The sequence below is a fragment of the Protopterus annectens genome, chromosome 16.part0, assembly GCF_019279795.1.
Source record: "Protopterus annectens isolate FY-2018-M chromosome 16.part0, PAN1.0, whole genome shotgun sequence".
NCBI classification, from domain to species: Eukaryota; Metazoa; Chordata; order Ceratodontiformes; family Protopteridae; genus Protopterus; species Protopterus annectens.
In genome coordinates, this window is record NC_056750.1 from 81,362,487 (window position 1) to 81,388,382 (window position 25,896).

Consider the following 25,896-nt stretch of genomic DNA (forward strand, 5'->3'; position numbering starts at 1 on the left):
CCATCTTTCTATAGTGAACGAACAGGCATCCTATATCAATGACACAGGAATGTATCATCTCCCTGTAGTGAGCGAATAGGCATCCTATTATCACTGACACAGGTATGTAGCATCTCCCTATAGTGAGTTAACAGGCATCCTATATCACTGACAAAGGTATGTACTATCTCCCTATAGTGAGTTAACTGGCATCCTATATCATTGATACAGGTATGTACCATCTCCCAATAGTTAGTGAATAGGCATCCTATATCACTGACACAGGTATGTACCATCTCTCATTAGAGACCAAACAGGGATCCTACATCGCTGACACAGGTATGTACCACCATCTCACAATAGTGAGTCAGCAGGCATCCTGTATCACTGACACATGTATGTAGCATCTCCCATAAGAGAGTGAACAGGTATCCTATATCAATGACACAGGTATGTACCATCTCCCTATAGTGAGTGAATAGGCATCCTATATGACTGACACAGGTATGTACCTTCTCCCTATTGTGAGTGAACAGGCATCCGATATCACTGATACAGGTATGTACCTTCAACCTATAGTGAGTGAACAGGCATCCTATATCACTGACAGAGGTATGTACCATCTCACTATAGTTAGTGAACAGGCATCCTATATCACTTACACAGGTATGTACCATGTTCCTATAGTGAGTGAACAGACATCCTATATCAATGCCGCAGGTATGTACCATCTCCCTATAGTAAGTGAAAAGGCATCCTATATCACTGCCGCAGGCATGTACCATCTCCCTGTAGTGAGTTAACAGACATCCTATATCACTGACACAGGTATTTACCATCTCACTATAGTGAGTGAACAGGCATCCTATATTACTGACACAGGTATGTACCATCTCCCTATAGTGAGTGAATAGTCATCCTATACCACTGACACAGGTATATACCATCTCCCTATACTGAGCGAACAGGCATCCTATATCAATGCCACAGAAATGTACCACCTCTTTATAGTGAGTGAAAAGTTATCCTATATCACTGCCACAGGCATGTACCATTTCCCTGTAGTGAGTCAACAGGCATCCTATATCACTGACACAGGTATGTACCATCTTCCTTTAGTGAGTGAATAGGCATCCTATATCACTGACGCAGGTATGTACCTTCTCCCTATAGTGAGTGAACAGGCATCCTATATCACTGATGCAGGTATGTACCATCTTTCTGTAGTGAGCGAACAGGCATCCTATATCACTGACACAGGTATGAACCGTGTCCCTATAGTGAGTGAACAGACATCCTATATCAATGCCACAGGTATGTACCATCTCCCTATAGTGAGTGAAAAGGCATCATATATCACTGCCGCAGGCATGTACCATCTCCCTGTAGTGAGTTAACAGGCATCCTATATAACTGACACAGGTATTTACCATCTCACTATAGTGAGTGAACAGCCATCCTATATCATTGACACAGGTATGTACCATCTCCCTGTAGTGAGTGAATAGTCATCCTATGTCACTGACACAGGTATATACCATCTCCCTATACTGAGCGAACAGGCATCCTATATCAATGCCACAGAAATGTACCATCTCTTTATAGTGAGTGAAAAGACATCCTATATCACTTCCACAGGCATGTACCATCTCCCTATAGTGACAGAACAGGCATCCTATATCACTAACACAGGTATGTACCATCTCCCTATACTGAGCGAAGAGGCATCCTATGTCACTGACACAGGTATGTACCATCTCCCTATAGTGAGCGAACAGGCATCATATATCACTGACACAGGTATGTACTACTCCCCTATAATTAGTGAACAGGCATCCTATATCATTGACACATATATGTTCCATCTCCCTATAGTGAGCGTACAGGCTTCCTATATCACTGACACAGGTATGTACCATTTAACTATAGTGAGCAAACTTGGCATCCTATATCACTGACACAGGGTTGTACCATCTCCCTATAGTGAGTGAACAGGCATCCTGGAGTCATTGCCTCCTGCGTAGCACACTGCATAATTATTCATGACTACTACTGCAAATGTGTTAGTGTTTGTACAAATACACAGCTGTGATTACCCATTGTATGGTGTGTAGTCAACTGCTCCAATATGGAACATTCAACTATTCCACTCTAGCTAAGCATAACACTTGCACCTTGGGCTAAATGGCAGTCCTTGATGTTCATATGGTATATATATATATATATATATATATATATATATATATATATATATATATATATATATATATATATATATATATATATGGATCACCTTTAAAACCTCGAAACCGCGTTTCAAACACTAATGACCTAAACGAAAAGACCGAAAACATAAAACGCCAACAACGCAAAACACGAAAACCATTACACCAACACACTACACGACAACACAGTACACTATAACATATGCACATCCCTAACCCAAACCCTAACCCTAAGGTCCGACACTGCACACTTACCCTACCTGCACCCTAACCCTAACTCACTTAACCCACTAACCCACAGTCCTCACCATCGCACACACCCTACCTGCACCCTAACCCTAACTCACTTAACCCACCCCTAACCCACAGTCCTCACTATCGCACTTACCTGTCCGCCTAACACTAAATCCCTCACTCGCACACTTACCGAGTCCGTCGGGTTCTCACCTTTCGGTCATCTGCTTTTGGTATTCTCGCCCCGGATTCCGTGCAAACGCGATTCGAGATTTTAAAGGTGACCATATATATATATATATATATATATATATATATATATATATATATATATATAGATATAGATATATATATATATATATATATATATATATATATATATATATATATATATATATATATATATATATATATATATATATATATAAGCTGTAAAACAACAGCATCACAATTACCACGTACAGTACCACAGACTCTGGCCACACCTGATGTACCTATGGAAATGTTAGATAGAGGGATTGTCAGCAATACCAAATGTTGCACTGTTAGACAGTGATATGTGCATAGTTTCACATGTACTACAGTACCTAATGTGATACTGCCTACATTGCTGATATTCTGAGTATGTGTACACAACTGCGCATTAAAACAAACCCTGCAAATGCATACAGACCTGACACCCATGTACTGGTATGTAAAGCCTGCCACAATAACTGAACAGTATTAAACTCGTGAACAAAGTAAACTTACCTGAACAGCAGTGTGCCACAATGGCAGACAGCAATGCACACCTTCTGTTGTGTATGTTCCCTGTATTCATCCCACCTCTCCACTACACAGATGCTTGTAGACTATGAATGTGTGCCTCATGAACATTTTCTTTTTGGCACAAACTTGTGGATGTCTGAGAAATGATTTGCCATTCATTGATGTTTTTTGACAGACACTAGATAATCTGGCTGTCACATGTCAGACCCCTCAGAAAACATGTATGCTACAGTAATATCTGTTAATGTATTCATAGTTTTACATTGCATGGGCAATATGTATCCCCTGTCACTGATGTTGGACATGTGTCCCCCATTACTTATGGCTTTGACTGAATCCCTGCTGTAGGGGGTTGTTAGCTATGTTAGCCATAACTCTCAACCAAAGAGGAACAATGTTAACTAAACAGTGACCTAGCCAGGGTACATCTGGGGCATTCAAGGACACCTGCAGAATGCCAGCCCTATTTATGTGTGGCATTGACAGACCGAGAGGTTATGAATGACAGTACATCATTTGATGTTATAGGACTGTACACCTTACGTAGTGTCAGGATGTCTAACACATATTCTACTAGCTTTCTTACAACAGCTGACTATTGTAGGAGGGTGTAACAGGGGCAGAGCTGGGATTTGACTAAAAGCAGGGACAGTTGAGAGGCATGCCTGTAGCATGTCAATACCACAGATGTATAACAGGCTTACTGTTGAAATCCCTATTCCCCATACTTCCATCCTACCATCTGCATCGCATTACATGGGGACATCTATTACATACCTGGTAGAGTGCAGTACTCCTTTTTTGAAGTGTTCCTCAGAAATAGCTTGCAAAACTGTTGTCTGTGTGAGCAAAACCACATACAGACCTGTTCCCCATAAGCAGTTGCTTGTCTTTTGTGGGTGATGCTCATTAACAGGTAATTGCCTGTGTACCAACCTGTGGCTTAGACGTGCTAATTGCATCCAAAACAGCTGTGTTGCACTTTCATTAGCCAATGACATGGCACCACAGTGCAATATTTAAGGCCTTCATGTAGGCCTTGGCCCCTTTCTTAGACTTTGAGATGGACATTAGTGAGGTGTGGAGACTACAGCTTCACAGGGGGTAGGTACAAATACTGTCCACTGTTGAGATTTCTGAGGTATGTCCATAGTTTTGCATGATATGTCTTGCCATTGTCCCATGACATTGTGATTATCTGGCAGTGCAGTGGTAAACACTGTTGGTTAAGGTCAGTAAGGAGAGGGAGATGTGAATGTGAGACGTCATGCCCATCAGACTATGCATGCTGATGCAGTAGCTGCTATTCTATTAGCTCACTATCTTTGTAGGGGTAAACTGTGAAACATGTCCCTATCACTGGACCTTTGTCCCCACCCTTTATGTATGGTTGTACCTGTATCCCTTGTTCTAGGGGATTGTGAGGTATGGTAGGTCTGTAGCAGCTAGCTTAACATACAGCTGCATATATTCCAGGTTGCAACTGCTGTTGCAGCCTAGGACACATAGGGGGAGTATGACCTCTTTGGAGGAAAGCAAGCTGCATGTGTAACTGAAGCAGCAGTGTCAGCTGTGTCATCACAGCAGAGCCAGGGTAAGGGTACCATTTACAGTCCAATCGAGGTATGTGTGTAAGGTACATCTGTTATGTAACAGTGACAATCACAGAGTAGTAAGCTGCATATAGTTTGGCTATAGAAATATGTGCACTGTGTCCCTATCTACAGGCCTTTGACTTGCAAACATGGGTAGCAGTTAATGCAGTAGCAGCAGCCTGTGTAGGTTAGAACTGCATGACTCAGTCATTACTTTCTGTGTTCACAAGAATGTAATTGATGTGCAACACACTGGATTTGAACCCTGGACTATGGGTGGGAAAATATACTACATGAAAGACATTTAACCGACTGAGCTACTGAGTCAGTGCTGCAACAGGTATATTTGCAAGATATATGTGCATACATACAGTCTGTGACACGTTTTCTGCATTGATTATTATGTGCATGGCTTTCAAAGGCAGTTGTTGTGCAGTAAGGTCCCAGTTGTACACATGTATTTTGCATTGCTGCCTTAGCATGTGTGTTTAAAGATGTTGCTGATAAAAGAGAAAAATTACCTGCTATCATACCTCTCAATCTCTTAGAGCAAGAAATCTGGACAAAGCCATAAAGAAAAGTGGAACAAAGGCCCAAAAATAGGGACAATATTTACATGTTGCTCTTACAAATGTAGAATGTTGATAGAATAGCAGGTGTTGCATTAGCATATGTTTTTCTGAAGGGTATGAAGTGTGAAACTGAAATGTATATCATGACGTTCTAAACACAATCTTTGATGACTTACCAGTACCTTGCCAGAAAAAAAGCAATGTTCTGAAACCAGACCAAAAACAGGGGGCAAAACTCTGGGCATTCTGCAAGAATCTGTACAGTTGACAGCTATGCCTGCTATCCAAGGCCTGATCGACATCCATTATTATTCATTTGGCTGTGTATTGGTGTAGTGTCTGCATTACAGTCCCAGGTACACATCCATACTTCCCATTATATGTACTTGCAGTCTGTCAGTAGCAATCAGTACATTTTGCTGGAAACACCAGTTTTAATTCAGAGCTGAGTGGCCTAGTGAGCTAATGCACTATGCTGTAATTGAGAGGGACCTGGGTTTGAGATGTGGCAGGGATGATTATTTTGCTGATCTGCCTAGCACTGTGAAAAACACATAAGAACATTAAGGCATGTTTAAGCACTAAGTGGGTTTGCATGGGTCAGCGTGATGCAAAGCATTGTGGCACACTGTGTAGCTCTGCATAAACCCACTGTAAAAAGTATAAAATAAAGGAAAAGGGGGGATAGGACAATGGTGAAATGGGGCAAGCAGGGGAGAAAACATACTGAAAGGCAGGTAGGGTTGTGCAGGAAAGGGTGTAGGAAAGATCCACAGCTTTCCATTTCTTGTACAGCAACAGCTGTGCAAGTTCTACAGAATTTGTACATGCATTCGGAGCCTTACACCCCAGAGAGAGGGATGAGGACAACATAAATATGTTAATTAATTTCATAATCAGTTGTGTACAGTGGACACGTCTGAAATGGAAAGCTATGTATGGGGAGATATATATTTTTTTTTTATGGGACCGGTGCCCACTTTTTTTTCTAAGGAGAGAGTAGAATGTTGGGGGAGGGATGTAAGTATGTGTGGGGAGGTAAGTTGGGTAGGAAAGGTTACATTTGTAGATGGACAAGACAGACAAGGCAGTTGCCAGGGACAGTGTGTGACATATGAGGGGGAGTAAACACCCTGGATGGGGAGGGAGTTGTGGAATCTGAGATGCATGTGCCTCCAGGCTGCAGCAGCATGACTTACATCCCCACCCATGGGAAGTTGACACTGCTCCTTCACTGTCCCGAAGGTGGCTGTGCTAGAGGCTTGGCACTGAGGCCACCAGGCCCCACCAGGTTGTCCAGTCTACCCTCAATCCTGCACAGGCACTGTTCATAGCTCCTATGAACAATCCTGCACACCATGAGTGGTAACTGATCTTGGGTGACAGCCCCCTCCACCCACGGTCACCAGAGGGGATGGGCTCTGTCCCTTGAGGTGGTTCTTTCAGAAGGTGTTTCAAGGAGAGCAGAGGGGGAATCACCAGCGTGGGTCCCTGACATGCTGGGACCCAGTACCATGGATGGCTGATGTAGAGTGGTGGATCACCAGGAAAGAGCCTACTCTGTTGTGTTGTGGTTATGCAGGTAAACCAATACATATAGGTGAGTTATGAACAAAACCATTGTTATATTTAACAGCATGCCAGAACACTGGAAATAACCCCATTATAGTTCAATGTCTATTATGTGAAACACAAGAATAAATAACAGAACACTCAATATATTAACAGCATGCCAGTAACAGTTACGGCATAAGGCCAACAGAATAGGTAATTCAACAAGATATGTTAGTATGCAACCATAGTAATACATAACATTTATAAAACACATGCCCTGAAATAAAGTTTATGGAACAACATATGTTAATAGTAAACCATAACCAATATATAACAATAATAAATTTATGAAGATAAGGGGTGGACAGAGAGAGAAATACAGTCCATTAATACTATCATGGGCTATATAATTGACAACAGTATGCAAGCTACTCTACAGGTATGTCCTTTCTTTATGTGTAAATGTGCCCAATAGCTGTTGTAGCACATACATACCTCTGAAGCTATCCGCATGGGACACTATGGGCTAAGCAGTAACACCTGTAGGTACACAGCTACAAAGAACACTTGCACATCAGATGGACATATATAACTACCATGGTGCACTGTGGGCTGATGTACTATTACTTTCCTATTGCCATATAACCATGTCAATGATACATCTGTGACAGAGGGATTATGCAACAGTAATCACATTCTGTGACAATGTGGTACTTGAGAGACATGCATGTGTACAGTAAAGAGAGTATACAACTGTCATGCCTTGCTTAGCAGGAACAGTAATCACATTCTGTGACAATGTGGTACTTGAGAGACATGCGTGTACAGTAAAGAGAGTATACAACTGTCATGCCTTGCTTAGCAGGAACAGTAATCACATTCTGTGACAATGTGGTACTTGAGAGACATGCATGTGTACAATAAAGAGAGTATACAACTGTCATGCCTTGCTTAGCAGGAACAGTAATCACATTCTGTGACAATGTGGTACTTGAGAGACATGCATGTGTACAGTAAAGAGAGTATACAACTGTCATGCCTTGCTTAGCAGGAACAGTAATCACATTCTGTGACAATGTGGTACTTGAGAGACATGCATGTGTACAGTAAAGACACTGCTCGTACACCAGGATACAGCGACAAAAATTTATTGTAAAACCACACGAACATAAAACTCCGGTTAAGCGCTTTCAACTGTTGGTACACAGTCTTCCTCAGAACAATTAATTCCTCTTTCTCAATCCTTTAAATAGTCACCTTAATTGAATTATTACTAGCAAAAAACGCCAAAATATTTTAAAGCCATACTGCCTATGTAATAATATTAAAGTGAAAACTGTTGTTAATGCAGTATATGGGAAAGTAGATAGAGGGACTTGTGTCCATCATTTTTTTAAAAAACTTTAACATCTCTCATCTGTTTTGTAAAAACATCAACTTGTATATGTTGTAGTATATGCTAATACCAGAAATATGCACATACAATTATAAGTTACAAATGGTACATAAATAGAATGGTCATTATACATACTGATATAATACATTAAATTGAAAATAAAAAATGCAAATTATTAAATATTTGTGAATAATTGAGCATCCACAAACATGTGAAAAAATATAAAAAATATATATATAAACAACTATATATAAAAATCAATTCTGATGCAACCAAATTAATACTGTGTGGTAATCAACAATCCACAACATATATTGTGTTGAACCTTGGTTATATACTTCAACAGCCTGAGCCTTCCAACATGCTCTTATACCGTAAATGTATTAATTTCTTGACAAAGCTAAAAAAGGCATAATACTAATATAATCGTTCAAACCAGGTTTTCTCGTTGAATCAGTGAGAATCTGCCATCTACTTTCTTTGAGGGCCAACTCCATTTTCCAATTACCTCCGAAAGGTGTAATATGGACTTGATCAATAATAGAAAATTTAAAGCTGTGTTCAGTGCCTTTCTCAGAAATGTGTCTGTATAAGGCATTTTTAGTGTCACATTTCTGCATCCTATACTGATGTTCATACATCCTCTTCTTAAACTGCCTTTCTGTTTTTCCTGTATAATGAGCGTTGCATTGTGTACATAAAGCCACATACACTATCCCCTTGGAATTACAATTCCCCGTCAGGCTTGGAATATAAGTGCGATTCATATCATCCAACCTCAAAACTTTATCCTGGTTGATGTATCTGCATTGTTTACACCTCCCACATTTTGTTGTACCTTTGGAACCTTCCCTTAAATCGCTCTGCCTGATGTCACTAGTTTTCTCCAGCAACCGTTTGACATTGGGAGCAGTCTTATATACACATTTAGGATATTTACCTAACATCTCTTCCATATCCAGCACCGCTAATAATTGCCAGTGTCTACTGAGGATGTCATTAATATAATGAGTGTGTGGTGTGTATGTCAAAACACAAACTCTTGTGTTGAAAACATTCTCCTCCTCTTTCTTTTTTTCTATGTAAAAATTCCCTACGACCGGAACATATTTGAGTCCCCACTGTCCCTGTACATAATTGATCATTTCGGTAACCATCTTTTCTGGGTACCCCCGATCCATAAAGAGAGTTTTTATATGTTCAAGTTCCATCCTCATAAGTTCCTTAGTAGATGTCATTCTCGCTACCCTGATGCATTGGCCTTTAAGTATATTCTTAAAAACATGGGGAGGGTGATTACTTGTATAGTGAATGTAATCATTAGAAAAGGTGGGCTTTCTGTATATTTTAGAAATGAAGCCCTCCTCATTGTGACTGATGCATGTATCTAAGTATGGAATTTCGCTACTACTGTAGCTATGAGTAAATTTCAAGAATTCTGTAGTGGAGTTAAGAAATTTCATAAATTCGTCTAATCTCTCCACTGATGAATTCCATAGAATGAAAATATCGTCAAGGTATCTGACATAGTAGGTAATATCTGGATAAAATTCACTCGTGAATACAAAACTCGACTCCCATTCAAGCATAACCAGGTTCGCATACATGGGAGCACAAGCTGCTCCCATGGCCACTCCCCTGGTCTGCTTGAAAAATTCTCCTTGAAACTCTATGAAGTTATAATCTAGCACCAGTCCCATCATGTCACAGATCAAATTGATTTTGTCCCAAGTAAATCCAGAATATTTACGTAAACTAGTAGCAAAAAATTCCAACCCTTCATCCCTTGGGATACTTGAAAACAAATCTTTAATATCTATTGTAAGATATATTAAGTTAGGATGCCATTTGTCATTGGTCAGTTCCCCCAAGTATCTCCAAGAATCTTTCATGATATGTGGAATGGAGTCGTAGATATTTTTTAACCATCTATCAATCAATTGACCTATCTTGAAAGTTTTTGATCTAGATCCTGATATTATGGGCCAAAAAGGAGGATTGTCCAAGGACTAGTGCACCTTGGGTATCCCTACCATTTTGGCCAAAATAGGATAATCAGTCTTTAAAAATGTGCACGTATCATTTGTTATCCTATTGTCAATCAAATATTCCTCTATACACAGATCTATTCTTTTGTGTCCAATATTAATTTGATTCATAGAGATATTTTCATAATTCCCTGATTCATATAACAAATTGTGTAATACTTCATTGTATTCATTAGTATAGAATAGTACCGCCCCGCCTCCCTTGTCGGGCTTCATGATTCTAATATCTCTGTTACATAAGAATTTCTTCAAACTGTCTCTTTCTGATACTTCTAAATTGTCATTGTATTTGATCTTATCTTTCTTAATGTTCTTATGTAGCCAGTAGATATCATTACACACCATTTTTTCATAATTTAATATAGATGGATTACTCACAGGGATATATGTACTTTTCTTCCTGAGGTTGGTACCTGCTATACCAATATAATTCCCTTTCTTATTCATATCAGCATCAGTGCCCTTGTCAAATTGTACGGCCAGATTGAGCCGCCTGCAGTACATTTTGACCTCCTTGATGTTATCTACTAAATTCATCCCTGTCGTGGGGATAAATTTCATCCCCTTGCTCAATACTTTAACAAAATCCATATCTGTCACTATCTCTGTGTAATTGTACACTTTAAACCCTTCATACACAGTTATGTTGGGACGTTGTTTGCCAATACTATCAATGCTGGTGTCCTTGCTGTCTATTGACTTATTATGAGAATATTTGCTTTCATTGTTCACAACAGATTCGTAATGTGATACCAATGTAGATCCCCTGTTGGATACATTGTCAATAGTATGTGCAAAAATTACTAACTCTTCATTGGCCAAGTTCTCCTTACACTTTGTCAGTACTTGTGGAAATTTCTTGCTGGAAAGAACCTCCCCCCCTGAAAATTTTCTTCCCTGAAACTACCCTTAGGGGGTTTTCGAATACCTTGATAGTTGTTCCGATTATTGTCTGAAGGTCTATGAGATGGCCACACGTATGCTCTATTATTTTTATACAATTCTAAATCACGTGTGATTTTCCTATTTTTTCTCTCCACAATCCCTGATACTTTATTGTCCACAACTGTGTATTGTTTAGTATATAACTCTTTCCAACAGTCAAATTCTTTGTGATTAATAATGGTATAATTCATACTTTCCACCTCATTAGTAAGTTTAAGAAGTTTTTCATCATAACATTTGATTAACATTTTCATATATGCATAGCCAAAATTGTCAAATAGGTCATTGAATTCCTTCATGGTATCTAACCCATAGTCTAACCCCAAGGGTAGTTTAAAAAATCTCAACCCCTTGGGTACCACCTTTAATTTCAGACACCTAGCCAAATAACTACAGTCAACTTTGGTGTTCTTATGTGCCACAAGTTTTCTACCAAAATCATAAATAAGATCTCTCAACGATGTATGTGTCTGTTCAGAATTTGAATATTTTCTTTTACATGCAATGTCTACATCGAAAAAATCAACACTTTCATCTAAGAATTGTTCAATCAATTCATCCTTGTTACATTCACTAATAGTACATTTGTTGTTGTTAGTACAAGTTCTTATTTTTTCTTTAAAATTCCCCTTGTCCTGATTAATAACAGTTCTGGTTGTGCCTCGACCATAACTCAGTGAACCACCTGACACATTCTGAATAACAGTACCTTTGGAGGCCGTCGTGGCCTTAGCTTTTCCATGTTCATATGTCTTGACCAATGGAATTTCCTTTGGTCGTGCTCCGGTTTTATATTTGTCCCGTCGCACCCTACTAAGGCTAAAATCAAAGGTAAAGTCCTGCTCGGAGACGTTGTACAGGTGTTCACTAAAAAGTTGGACATCGTCGTTTTTTAATAAGTCCAGTCCCTCTCCACTTATAGCCTTATCCTTGTCATGTAAGTCGATAGTGTTAGTAGCGGTGTTGTGGATATTATCAAACACGCCATCGGTATCTCTCAACTCTCTGGGATACCCACGATCCGGCGTGCATAGTACGTCAGCCACGTACTGTTCGGGAGATGAAGCTGTTAGAACAGCTTTACGCTTACAACGCTCCGCCTCATCTGGGACGCATGCCTCAATGTCATCAGTTCCTAAAACTTCCGTCCCATTGTTGGATTTAACCTTTTCGGTAGCTGCGGTTACTAAACCAGTAACCAAATGCATAAGTTTGCGCACTTCTTCTTGCAAAGAACACATTTCAGCTCTAAGAGATTCCACATCATCCTTGCACGATAAAGTAGGGTCAAGTTCCACAGAAGCATCCATCTCAAAAAATACCCACAACGTGTAGAATAAACAACCAGATAACAACGTACTCAGATGGAATAACTGTAGATGACACTGCTCGTACACCAGGATACAGCGACAAAAATTTATTGTAAAACCACACGAACATAAAACTCCGGTTAAGCGCTTTCAACTGTTGGTACACAGTCTTCCTCAGAACAATTAATTCCTCTTTCTCAATCCTTTAAATAGTCACCTTAATTGAATTATTACAAGCAAAAACCGCCAAAATATTTTAAAGCCATACTGCCTATGTAATAATATTAAAGTGAAAACTGTTGTTAATGCAGTATATGGGAAAGTAGCTAGAGGGACTTGTGTCCATCATTTTTTTAAAAAACTTTAACATCTCTCATCTGTTTTGTAAAAACATCAACTTGTATATGTTGTAGTATATGCTAATACCAGAAATATGCACATACAATTATAAGTTACAAATGGTACATAAAAGAATGGTCATTATACATACTGATATAATACATTAAATTGAAAATAAAATGCAAATACCCTTGGGGTTAGACTATGGGTTAGATACCATGAAGGAATTCAATGACCTATTTGACAATTTTGGCTATGCATATATGAAAATGTTAATCAAATGTTATGATGAAAAACTTCTTAAACTTACTAATGAGGTGGAAAGTATGAATTATACCATTATTAATCACAGATAATTTGACTATTGGAAAGAGTTATATACTAAACAATACACAGTTGTGGACAATAAAGTATCAGGGATTGTGGAGAGAAAAAATAGGAAAATCACACGTGATTTAGAATTGTATAAAAATAATAGAGCATACGTGTGGCCATCTCATAGACCTTCAGACAATAATCGGAACAACTATCAAGGTATTCGAAAACCCCCTAAGGGTAGTTTCAGGGAAGAAAATTTTCAGGGGGGGAGGTTCTTTCCAGCAAGAAATTTCCACAAGTACTGACAAAGTGTAAGGAGAACTTGGCCAATGAAGAGTTAGTAATTTTTGCACATACTATTGACAATGTATCCAACAGGATCTACATTGGTATCACATTACGAATCTGTTGTGAACAATGAAAGCAAATATTCTCATAATAAGTCAATAGACAGCAAGGACACCAGCATTGATAGTATTGGCAAACAACGTCCCAACATAACTGTGTATGAAGGGTTTAAAGTGTACAATTACACAGAGATAGTGACAGATATGGATTTTGTTAAAGTATTGAGCAAGGGATGAAATTTATCCCCGACAGGGATGAATTTAGTAGATAACATCAAGGAGGTCAAAATGTACTGCAGGCGGCTCAATCTGGCGCATAATTTGACAAGGGCACTGATGCTAATATGAATAAGAAAGGGAATTCTATTGGTATAGCAGGTACCAACCTCAGGAAGAGAAGTACATATATCCCTGTGAGTAATCCATCTATATTAAATTATGAAAAAATGGTGTGTAATGATATCTACTGGCTACATAAGAACATTAAGAAAGATAAGATCAAATACAATGACAATTTAGAAGTATCAGAAAGAGACAGTTTGAAGAAATTCTTATGTAACAGAGATATTAGAATCATGAAGCCCGACAAGGGAGGCGGGCGGTACTATTCTATACTAATGAATACAATGAAGTATTACACAATTTGTTATATGAATCAGGGAATTATGAAAATATCTCTATGAATCAAATTAATATTGGACACAAAAGAATAGATCTGTGTATAGAGGAATATTTGATTGACAATAGGATAACAAATGATACGTACACATTTTTAAAGACTGATTATCCTATTTTGGCCAAAATGGTAGGGATACCCAAGGTGCACAAGTCCTTGGACAATCCTCCTTTTCGGCCCATAATATCAGGATCTAGATCAAAAACTTTCAAGATAGGTCAATTGATTGATAGATGGTTAAAAAATATCTACGACTCCATTCCACATATCATGAAAGATTCTTGGAGATTCTTGGGGGAACTGACCAATGACAAATGGCATCCTAACTTAATATATCTTACAATAGATATTAAAGATTTGTTTTCAAGTATCCCAAGGGATGAAGGGTTGGAATTTTTTGCCACTAGTTCACGTAAATATTCTGGATTTACTTGGGACAAAATCAATTTGATCTGTGACATGATGGGACTGGTGCTAGATTATAACTTCATAGAGTTTCAAGGAGAATTTTTCAAGCAGACCAGGGGAGTGGCCATGGGAGCAGCTTGTGCTCCCATGTATGCGAACCTGGTTATGCTTGAATGGGAGTCGAGTTTTGTATTCACGAGTGAATTTTATCCAGATATTACCTACTACGTCAGATACCTTGACGATATTTTCATTCTATGGAATTCATCAGTGGAGAGATTAGACGAATTTATGAAATTTCTTAACTCCACTACAGAATTCTTGAAATTTACTCATAGCTACAGTAGTAGCGAAATTCCATACTTAGATACATGCATCAGTCACAATGAGGAGGGCTTCATTTCTAAAATATACAGAAAGCCCACCTTTTCTAATGATTACATTCACTATACAAGTAATCACCCTCCCCATGTTTTTAAGAATATACTTAAAGGCCAATGCATCAGGGTAGCGAGAATGACATCTACTAAGGAACTTATGAGGATGGAACTTGAACATATAAAAACTCTCTTTATGGATCGGGGGTACCCAGAAAAGATGGTTACTGAAATGATCAATTATGTACAGGGACAGTGGGGACTCAAATATGTTCCGGTCCTAGGGAATTTTTACATAGAAAAAAAGAAAGAGGAGGAGAATGTTTTCAACACAAGAGTTTGTGTTTTGTCATACACACCACACACTCATTATATTAATGACATCCTCAGTAGACACTGGCAATTATTAGCGGTGCTGGATATGGAAGAGATGTTAGGTAAATATCCTAAATGTGTATATAAGACTGCTCCCAGTGTCAAACGGTTGCTGGAGAAAACTAGTGACATCAGGCAGAGCGATTTAAGGGAAGGTTCCAAAGGTACAACAAAATGTGGGAGGTGTAAACAATGCAGATACATCAACCAGGATAAAGTTTTGAGGTTGGGTGATATGAATCGCACTTATATTCCAAGCCTGACGGGGAATTGTAATTCCAAGGGGATAGTGTATGTGGCCTTATGTACACAATGCAACGCTCATTATATAGGAAAAACAGAAAGGCAGTTTAAGAAGAGGATGTATGAACATCAGTATAGGATGCAGAAATGTGACACTAAAAATGCCTTATACAGACACATTTCTGAGAAAGGCACTGAACACAGCTTTAAATTTTCTATTATTGATCAAGTCCATATTACACCTTTTGGAGGTAATTGGAAAATGGAGTTGGCCCTCAAAGAAAGTAGATGGCAGATTCTCACTGATTCAACGAGAAAACCTGGTTTGAACGATTATATTAGTATTATGCCTTTTTTAGCTTTGTCAAGAAATTAATACATTTACGGTATAAGAGCATGTTGGAAGGCTCAGGCTGTTGAAGTATATAACCAAGGTTCAACACAATATATGTTGTGGATTGTTGATTACCACACAGTATTAATTTGGTTGCATCAGAATTGATTTTTATATATAGTTGTTTATATATATTTTTTTATATTTTTTCATATGTTTGTGGATGCTCAATTATTCACAAATATTTAATAATTTGTATTTTTGTTTTCAATTTAATGTATTATATCAGTATGTATAATGACCATTCTATTTATGTACCATTTGTAACTTATAATTGTATGTGCATATTTCTGGTATTAGCATATACTACAACATATACAAGTTGATGTTTTTACAAAACAGATGAGAGATGTTAAAGTTTTTTAAAAAAATGATGGACACAAGTCCCTCTATCTACTTTCCCATATACTGCATTAACAACAGTTTTCACTTTAATATTATTACATAGGCAGTATGGCTTTAAAATATTTTGGTGGTTTTTGCTAGTAATAATTCAATTAAGGTGACTATTTAAAGGATTGAGAAAGAGAATTAATTGTTCTGAGGAAGACTGTGTACCAACAGTTGAAAGCGCTTAACCGGAGTTTTATGTTCGTGTGGTTTTCCAATAAATTTTTGTCACTGTATCCTGGTGTACGAGCAGTGTCATCTACAGTTATTCCATCTGAGTACGTTGTTATCTGGTTGTTTATTCTACACGTTGTACAGTAAAGAGAGTATACAACTGTCATGCCTTGCTTAGCAGGAACAGTAATCACATTCTGTGACAATGTGGTACTTGAGAGACATGCATGTGTACAGTAAAGAGAGTATACAACTGTCATGCCTTGCTTAGCAGGAACAGTAATCACATTCTGTGACAATGTGGTACTTGAGAGACATGCATGTGTACAGTAAAGAGACTATGCAACTGTCATGCCTTGCTTAGCAGGAACAGTAATCACATTCTGTGACAATGTGGTACTTGAGAGACATGCATCTGTACAGTAAAGAGAGTATACAACTGTCATGCCTTGCTTAGCAGGAACAGTAATCACATTCTGTGACAATGTGGTACTTGAGAGACATGCATGTGTACAGTAAAGAGAGTATACAACTGTCATGCCTTGCTAAGCAGGAACAGTAATCACATTCTGTGACAATGTGGTACTTGAGAGACATGCATGTGTACAGTAAAGAGAGTATACGATTGTCATGCCTTGCTTAGCAGGAACAGTAATCACATTCTGTGACAATGTGGTACTTGAGAGACATGCATGTGTACAGTAAAGAGAGTATACAACTGTCATGCCTTGCTTAGCAGGAACAGTAATCACATTCTGTGACAATGTGATAGTTGAGAGACATGCATGTGTACAGTAAAGAGAGTATACGACTGTCATGCCTTGCTTAGCAGGAACAGTAATCACATTCTGTGACAATATGATAGTTGAGAGACATGCATGTGTACAGTAAAGAGAGTATACAACTGTCATGCCTTGCTTAGCAGGAACAGTAATCACATTATGTGACAATGTGGTACTTGAGAGACATGCATGCGTACAGTAAAGAGAGTATACAACTGTCATGCCTTGCTTAGCAGGAACAGTAATCATATTCTGTGACAATGTGGTACTTGAGAGACATGCATGTGTACAGTAAAGAGAGTATACGACTGTCATGCCTTGCTTAGCAGGAACAGTAATCACATTCTGTGACAATGTGATAGTTGAGAGACATGCATGTGTACAGTAAAGAGAGTATACGACTGTCATGCCTTGCTTAGCAGGAACAGTAATCACATTCTGTGACAATGTGATAGTTGAGAGACATGCATGTGTACAGTAAAGAGAGTATACAACTGTCATGCCTTGCTTAGCAGGAACAGTAATCACATTATGTGACAATGTGGTACTTGAGAGACATGCATGCGTACAGTAAAGAGAGTATACAACTGTCATGCCTTGCTTAGCAAGAACAGTAATCACATTCTGTGACAATGTGGTACTTGAGAGATGTGCTTGTGTACAGTAATGAGAGTATACAACTGTCATGCCTTGCTTAGCAGGAATGGGAACAGAAACTAAGAGCAGTGAATGCAGGGGGCATGTGCATCACATGTATTAACTGACTGCAGCAAACTGTACAAGACACACCAGGCACAGAGCCTTACCAAGAGTATATATTTTATTTATTTATTTTATTTTATTATGTTTTATTATTATTTCATGTATTTCCTTTATTTTATACATTAACAGCACATTGGTGGTAATGATTTAAACAGCCAGTGACATCTGAACAAACAATTATTTACACAATAATATGAGCTATCTCACCCATTTACCTGCAGTTCCTGTGGAGAGAATGATATTTGTAATCAATACATAACTGATGCCGTAATATTTCTGGCTGGTATGGGGATAGAACCCAATAGCAGTGTCTGCAGGGGACAAGTCGTCACATGTATTAATTGACTGCAGCAACCTTTCCAAGACACACCAGGCATACAGCCATACCAAGATTACACATTTTATTTATTTTATGTTAATATATTTTATTATTGTACATATTTCCTTTATTTTATGTATTAATAGCACATTTGTTGTAATGATTTTAACAGTCTGTGAAATCTGAATAACGGTCTGTGCAATCTGAATAAACAATTGTTTACACATAATATAGGCTACCTTATCCATATACCAGTAGTCCCTATGGAGAAAATATCTGTTATCATAACATATTTGATTCAGTAATATTTATTAATACATAGCACTGGATTTGAACCCTGCTCTGTGTGTGGAAAAATGTACTTCTTACACAGCATTTAACAAATTGATCTACTGAGTCACTGCTGAAATATGACTGACTGATATTTACCTAGAGCTTACCTGGAAACAAAATATTACCTGGTACAAGTACTACAGTATTACAGTACACTGCAGCAACAGTTCAACACACATGCATGTAATGCAATCATAACAGAGATACTAGGTGGCCTATACATTACTAAATAAAATGCAGGTATACACAACATATTGTTACTGGGTTGAAATGTCACCTCTAATTCCACAAGTATTGCACAACATGTGACACCCCTGCACTGGCCCAGTGATCAAGGAGCCTAAATTCTCACCACTAGCACCAGTGGGAGAAATATACACTGGAAGGATGACCCAGACTCTGGAATAGACTGCCCATACATGTCAAGCAGAGTGCCTCTTTGGCCCTCTTCAAAAGGAACCTTGACGATTGGATGGGAAAAAAGAAATTCACCCCAGGGATTACGTCAGTCGTCCTGCTAGACAGGGGTCCAGGGAAGTAAATAGTGTGGGAAAAAATAGCCAGGGAATTGTTATGGCTAGGCTTGTATAGGCCCTAGGGCTGATAGCCTATTACCAAGCTATTAACCTATGAACAAGTGCACAGACAGTAAAGTACAATTTCCCTTAAGAGCACACATAGATCAATGTCAGTCTCTCCCTCTTTCTTCAGATCTCAATAAGAGTCCCCACTGGCACAGCTATAGGGTTAAGATCGCAGCTGAGCGGTCAAGCCAAAACCTCTAGCACTCTCTCTGTCCAACCAGTGCTTCATGTCTCTGCCCAAGTAGCCGACACACACACTTTGAGATTTGATTTATATACAAACACACACACTCCTGGGAAATGCTGGCACAGGTTTACATACTATGCCCCCTTCTGCACAGACTAAAATGTAGTTGTCACTACCACCGACCAGCTCTTTATCAGCTACTTTTAAGTACTTTTAAGGCCCTTACCAAAGGGTGTTCGATCTTACTGTGTAATGTTACTACTATCCAAATGGTAAGTGTGACCAAGACTTGCAAGGCTATTGGAGTGGCCTGTACAGTGTCAACAAATACATAGGTAAGTACTCTAAGAGCTAATATATCTGTAAATAAACCAGTCACAGTTAAGAGGTCTAAATATATTTAATAATAAATAATAAAAGAACAAGATAATACTTAAACAACACAGTAACTACAGAGTTCAGAATCATATGAAACATTTCAAATCAACATTGCAATACAGTCTCAAATAAATACAGAAAACATATAAACTAATCTTTACTATATTCCTGTCTATATCTAAAATAAATCACTTTTCCCTAGTTACTTACTGTTAGCAAGACACAGGCAGAAGTGCTGATGAGTGGGATGTTTCTAGGTCCATAGACAAATACAAAATGCACAGACTCACTCTCTGAGATAGTTCTTAAATTAATAATATACATTACTGCTGGGTTAGCCAGGATGACATCACTCTTTGTCACCTGCCATCAGTTCCCAGGCTAACAGAAACTAACATAATTTTAACATCTCTATGGGGGAAGTACATATCTCTCAGACGTTTGCCTAGAACTGGAAGTCATAAAACAAAATACTTTTACATTTGAAACCTAGTAATTATTTCTATTTCAAGAAAATAGAAAGAAACATTTAGATCTAGACATCCTGCCTGCTTGCTGCACTGAAACACAATTATAAAACACTTTACTTTTCAACTTATTTTCTTGAGGGTTTGCAAGTTAACTCTGTATGTTCCAGCTTCTACCTTGAAAACACACATTTGCACAGGCACATAGTCCATATACATTTCTGTTCTTTTCCAGTAGGGTACACTGTGGTTACATTCCTGAAGCTCAGTACATAACATATAGTTCAACACCTAGTTCTGCACCAGTAGTTTAATGTACACATAACATATAGTTCTCTTACATTTGTAAGACAAGCCTATGGATCATATTAATATTCACAAATGACAAATTATTATTTACAACACTCTAAATAGCTGGGCTGGAAGCCTCACAGAACAGTTTATTACTGATACCTCCATGCATTTACTGGAATAGTTTTGAGTTTTTCTTGCAGTTGGCATTATGCAGCTCTAATTACACAATTATTGCACTACAAATATTTTGTACATAAATGTTCATGCTCTACTCTTTTTCTGTCTTATTTGACTATAGATAACATAATACAGCTGTATTTACCAGACTCATGGTGCAACCTGGTTGGGTGTGAGGCATGTGCCTTGACATTGATAGATCTCACCTCTGCAGCTGTTGGGAGAGAAGTGCACCATTATGCATACCAGTTTAGCAGACATTCAAGATTAAATATTGGTGAAACACAAGTAAACATAATTAGACACATATGGAACATTGTCCGCCCAGAATTATTGGATCCAAGCATCCAAGAGAGCCCTGTTACGTCTTTTCAGGTCGCCATGGTGGTGATAACACTCCTTAGCTGTGCAGGGGATACCAGTTGAACTGGTGAGGTCCCTTGCCAGCTGGTCCCAGGCATCTGCTTTGTACTCCAAGCCCTGGTAACCTCCCTGCATGAGCTGGTCTTCATGTTTTTTTTACTAGGAGTCTAACCATGACCCTGGATGTCTCAATACCCCACAACTGCACCCAAAAGTGCAAACCCTCTCCAATGCCTGCCATTATATCCTTCACAGTCAGAACTCCAATAGATTATGGTGTATTCCCACCTATTGGGCTTAATATAGCTCTTTTCCCACCCTTACATGCCATTGGTCAATATTTAAAAATACATCACGTAACTTAGCAGTGTGCAAACCAGCTCAGCTCAACTGAGCAGTGCTTAAACTGGCAATGCTTAGTAATGCTTAGCAGTGCACAAACCAGCTGAGAACAGCCAAGTGGTGCCAAGCACTACCAAGCTGTGTTTAAACAGGATTGTTTAAGTAGTGCTTATCATGGCTTAGCAAGGCTTAGCAGAGCTTAATTAAAGACAGCAAATCATGATTTCAAAATAATTGGTAGAATTTATATTGTGAAAATTATTGCTTAATTAACCTTCCATGAATTCAAACCTTGCACCTCCTACACAGGAGGCCATAACTCTATCCATTTGGCTACATGGATATATGGAATGCTGATATTTGTTTATGTATACCTCTGAGCCATATTTAAGCACTGCTAAGCACCGTGCCACACAAACTCGCTAAGCAATGCTTAACCTTCACCTTTGAATCACAAATTAAATGCATCCAGTTTCTATGTTTAGATAGCATACGTCAATTGCTCCATGCCATGCTGTGCCATGCAAACTTTAAAAAAAAAACATAAAATAAAATTTAAATACACTTGGACAGTGTAGGGGGTGTGTTACTCATCATAGACAGAGTTAGTCACACACTCCCTACACTGATTCAATAACCCTGCTCCATGGCTTTCCCTCAGCAATGTGCCATCCTTAATATGTATGGTGCGCTACCAAGGGGGAACTGTGTACATGGACATGGTAACTTCTGCATAGGCTCTGCATTATGCCTACATGGAATTTATTAAATCTGGGAGTTTGTCTTTTTATTTTAACTTTGTCAACAATGGCACCAATAAAAAGGGGTGTAGAACCCTTCTTTGCAACATCCCACTCAACTTGTCACATTCTTCATCAAATATACTATTTTGAGCAACTGTTCTAGCTAGCCTGACCATCTGCCCTTTTACCAAGGCCTTCATTTGGTGCCTGGGATGCCAGTTAGTGGAATGAAGTAGAGAATTAGAGTAGGTGGGTTTCCTATAAGTATTTAAATTTTTTTATCATCTCTGTTTTTAAAAATCAACACATCAAAATAACTCATCTCTTCTCCTGAAAAAGTCATTGTTAATTCCAAGAAGTCTGTCAAATTATTAATGAAAGTTAAAAATTCATTAAGTTTATCCACACTACCTTTCCCAAAAAATAATGATATCAACCAAAAAGTGCCCATACAATAACCAATATTTGCTCTAGTCAGATTTGAACCCAACACTGTGTTCCAATATTCCCATAAGTCTGTTTGACTTATGAATATGCAGGAGATTCATAACTAGGGCGTTTTCAGATGTCATGTAATCCAATCATAATGGCATCCCTCAAAAATGTATCTAAGAGTGAGTAGAGAGAAATGTGTTTAAGGCCTTCTGTGTAAAGCATATTTGTTATGCCTTGTATTCTTTGTTTATTTAAACTCGGAGGTGGTTGTAGTTTTTGCATATGCCAGGTCAGGTAGATACTGAAGTGAGCATTGCCCTCTGCATATGCCAGGTCAGGTACATACTGAAGGGAGCATTGCCCTCTGCACATGGCAGGTCAGGTACATACTGAAGGGAGCATTACCCTCTGCACATGGCAGATCAGGTACATACTGAAGGGAGCATTGCCCTCTGCATATGCCAGCTCAGGTACATACTGAAGGTGGCATTGCCCTCTGCATGTGCCAGGTCAGGTACATACTGAAGGGAGCATTGCTCTCTATGATTGTTGTGATAAGGACAGATTACAGTGGGATAATGACATATTTGGACCTAGCTCCAATCTCCTTACTTATAACTTGTGGAACACAAAATGATTTCTTCACCACTGTGACCACTTGGTGGCCAAAGGTAAGGTTACTGCCTACATGCATGCACAGATTCATGACCAATGTTATGTTAACATTTACAAGATATTTTTCTTTCAAAGTTCAGTTATGTTAATGTGGCATGAGGCAGTGTCAGGAACGCTTCCACTCAAATGTCAGGATATGTTGCATGTGCTTGATTTGCATAAGGATGCCATGCTTCATGCTGGCCAGTATTTAAATATTCAAGTGATGTCCTGATTTCCAGTGGTAAGCTGTGTTATTATGCCACTGCACTACCTTCTTTATACTGCTCATATTTGTGATAGATACATTCTCACTGACATATTCTTTTATTGGTCATGTCCATAACTATAGATAAAGTAACATAGGGAATGTCTTACGTGCATTATGAGCCATTCACTATCAAGAATTATGTTGATTAAAACTGTGCTACTTGCTAATGTTTGCATCATTTAAAATTATACTGTGTTTTACGTAAGAAGTTTGATGTATGCTTCTACACTATCACTGTCATATTTGTATTTTCAGAGGTCACCAGTGGATGTTACATTGCAGATATATCATATTCAGTTCTGCTTTGACCTTCATGGAATGTTCTGGGTGCTACACATTTCTTTTCATTTCTGTCATGTTTTGCAATTCATCTTGGCAGACCATGGGATCCATGGATGTTCACCTATCAGGTGATGATGAGCACATGACAGGCCACTCCCACAGTCCTCAGATGATGACATGATGATGATGAGGAAGCTGGACCTGCACCTACGCAAACCATCATGCCTACTGCACCATGGAGGAGTCAATACCAGGGCTAGAATACAGATGATTACTGCAAAGAGATCTGGGAGGTTGTGGTCAATGTGTTACAAACACAGATAAGGGACATAATAAGGGCATTCTTCCAGGATATGTTACTGGCTATGCACAACTCATTCAGGGAGATAGCCCAGGACATCATTCGTGATGCTCATCCCTATCAGCTTGGTCCTTCTAATCCACAAGTTTTGTCTCTGTGCTCCAATTATATTATGCTGCCAACATACCGTATGATTGCTTGGACTGTATATGTGATCTTGTGCATGCATACCATGTAGTTGTCATGCTTATATGTTATCATCATGAGACATCTAATTATGTTTTAATCTGAGCATGACACACATTAACACATTACACGTTCTTCCCACATTCAGTTGTCCATGCATTGTGGCAATTAACCTGCAGCTAAGGTTGCAAAAATTAGCCTGTGAACATGTGTTCTATTGTGGACAAATGGCAGAAAATAGATGTTATCCATAGTCCAGTCCTACCATTATAGTATGCTTTGGAGTTGTGAATTCCCATGTCATGTATGTGCAACAGAAGGACATGTCAATTACCATATGTTTTGCATGATAGTTGTCATGATGTTCCACAGGCATGATGTGGTGTTGTGTGCCATGTATTGACAATGCTGGTGTGGGGTCATATACAGGTATGAAATAGCTATAGGCAGTCTTACTTTTTTGACTGCATCACACAGAAATGTAGCATTAATGTATACGCATTACTACAGATAATTTATTCTGTAGCAGTATATTATGCCATGTTTGCGATATCTTACATTTCCACATCCACTACTTATTTACATAAGTTCACATATTCTAAAAATATGTTCACACGTTCTGAAAATAGTTGCACACATTAACTGATTGTACATGTTTGCACACAAGGTCTGTGCCATACTGGCACACAATTGCACCTTTGATGTGAGCATTCACTGACTTACTACTGATGTGCTGTAATGATGCTCACAGAAGTCTGAAAAAATCCAAGAGCAAATCACCATGAAATGTAAAATAACAATGAATAAAATAATTTATTAATAATTCCGATAAAAACGATAAAGGAGCTTATACGTGTGCACTTTTGGCTATTCAGCCTTCTTCAGATCAAATAAAAATAGCTAAATTTTTTTCTGAATAAAAATAGGCATTCACCAATCAGAAGTTAGAATTCAGGAAACTCCCTCAATTACATCCAAAGAGCTTGCTGGGAGGGCACACCTTCATAATTAGCCAATCAAAATTAAAAGTAGCCGAGCTGGTATCCAGTTTGGTTCAAGTAAAATCTGGTTAAAGGTCAAATAACAGTCTATATAAGAAATTCAAAAGAGTTTTATCTCATGAACATTTTCTATATTAGCATGCAAACAGCCTTTATTTGGCAAAGAAACAAATTACCTGTTTTGTATAGTTCATAGGAAACCACGTCATAACAGGAAGTGATGGCTAAAAACCTTTTATTCTTATTTCATATTGATAACTTGCTTATTAAAACGTATTCTTTCCTCAACCTTGTCAGTGTATTATCTCCTTATTAACCTCTTCTTTAATATAACCTCTTCTCTGTAACAAATCTTGTATCTTATTGTG